Raw genomic sequence first — 2,145 nt, forward strand, 5'->3', positions numbered from 1 at the left:
CTGTGGAATCTGGTACCAGATTCCTCTAAACAGCATCTCAAATTTGAGACCATATCTGGACTGTTTTATCTGCTGGGTCTGGGGAGAAGGCAGGAGGCTGTGAGGCACCTCTCCCCTCCTCTTCTCCTATTGCAGGTAAGGAGGCAAACAGGGAGCTGCTGCCAAGGGGATTTGTGGAAAACCCACACAGATCAAGGGATTACAGCAGCAAAGATGTTTCAAGTTTGATGTACCAGCCTGGCAGAGGTATGTTTGTCAACTCCCTGGGAAAGGTTTGGAGGAGCACAAGGCATGGGTCCTTCATAAGTGAGATGGGGATATGGTCCCTTCTCCAGCACACAGAGAAGGGAATCTGGGGATTCACAGTGTGAAGGCCTGGAGACTTTCTTTCCTTGAAAAGCAAGGAAAAGAATAAAGGAAATAAAGCCTTCCTTAGGAAACCACTTGGAGAGAGCATTGAGCTGAACGCTCACAAAAATCATTATTGCTTTATGTACATTTCTCCAACACAGAGATCAATTTTCACTCCAGACAACAACAGAATAAAGCTCAACTATTCCTTATCAGCCTGTACAGGACAGATGATTCATGGCCAGTCTTCGCGAACTAAGATTTGGGAAAGGTCTTTACCCTTCGAGCCTGCGCAGTGGATTTTTTAGGTGAGACACAGCGTGCGCTGAACTGAGCCCACCCTTTAATCCTAAGGTTCATCTGCCGGGGCCGAGCGAGCTTGGATGGTGGCAGCGAGGTCCTCAGGACGTAGGTTTGTTTAGAGTGACCTTCTCTTAGATGGATGGCCTTACAGGGCTGACGAGCTCCATCTGCCCGGAGGGGTTCCCTGACCGGGAATCGAACCCGGGCCGCGGCGGTGAGAGCGCCGCATCCTAACCACCAGACCACCAGGGAACCCAGGACAGATGAACCACACTGTGAAAGCTCCCTGCTTTTAACTCTTCAAAGCAGAGGAAGACCTCAGATTTGTGGTCAGTGTATCCCTGAAAAGCTCAGGCTTGTGCCTTTTTGAGTCTTCAATTTGGCTTCTGAGAAAAGAACTTAAGTTGATACCATCATAGTTTATTGAGTCATAACTATGGAAAGGACTCCTTGACTCCTTCTGGGAAATGGTCTTCTAAACCAATCTGTCACTGTAAGACAAATGGGAGACATACTGAAGAAATAAATTTTTTTTATATAGACAACATCCCGTTTTATTCTAAGCCTGACCTATAACTTCTTTTAACTTGCAGACATTAATAAAGCAAAGAAAATAATAAAGAACTGAAACTAACAGAAAATATCATTTCAAATGTAGTTCTCATCAATTTTTTCAACCTAGTGTAAAAACATTCTGAAACCTGGCCTTTAATTCAAGATAAACGTAAAAAAAAAAAAAATTAAGCATGAATCATGTTTCTTCAGAAATTTCCCTTCAGTTTCATTCAGAATTCCATTCAAAATCCTATTCTTTTACAATCCTGACCTGCTATTTTAGACAGGTAAGTTTAGAAACTTTAGGGAGACAGAACTGTGCGAGTTCTCCTACAATTCTTAGTTGTGAGAAAAGGGAAATATAGCTGGAGGCATATCTACTTAATAAGCAAATTATAAAGTAGAGAATAGAAGATGAGTTATTCTTTCTCCTTGTGTTTTAGTTGTTCTTTATGTGTATCAGTATTAACTCAGATTCTCATTCACTACAGATCTCTAAGACACAGACACTTCCCACATTCCTCTCCTGTTTGTGAGACATTGAGAAGAAAGACATGGAAGTGGCACATAAATTCCAGTAAATCTTTTGATCTCTGTAGCTGAAACATAAAGGGGCACCTCAGTGAAAGTACTCCTATAGGGCAAATATAACTGAGGTTATATCCCAGAAATAAATCCCAAAGCAACACTACATGTAACAAACATAATACAGCTTATGAGCTTTTAAATTCAGAAAGGAGTGATAACTCTGCCCTGTGCTGGAGGATTTCTTCTTGTTAGAAGACAAGATAGCTGCTATCACTGCAATGAAAAAAATAAGAATTAATAAAAAACCCGAAACAACAACTAACAATAAAGTATCTTTTACCTAAACATCATTACACAAGTAAATTCTTACTTCTTCTCTTCACAAACCCTCTTACTCATGCATGTTTC

General features: G+C 41.1%; 1 non-coding gene across 1 annotated transcript; it reads right to left on the reverse strand.

The window, feature by feature from the left end:
- Positions 1-834: 834 nt before the first annotated feature.
- On the reverse strand, positions 835-906 carry TRNAE-CUC. The gene has a single exon. It is a non-coding gene; the product is annotated as a tRNA-Glu (tRNA).
- Positions 907-2,145: the final 1,239 nt, after the last annotated feature.

The sequence above is a fragment of the Lepidothrix coronata genome, unplaced genomic scaffold (genome assembly GCF_001604755.1).
Source record: "Lepidothrix coronata isolate B3197 unplaced genomic scaffold, Lepidothrix_coronata-1.0 Scaffold280, whole genome shotgun sequence".
Taxonomy (NCBI): Eukaryota; Metazoa; Chordata; class Aves; order Passeriformes; family Pipridae; genus Lepidothrix; species Lepidothrix coronata.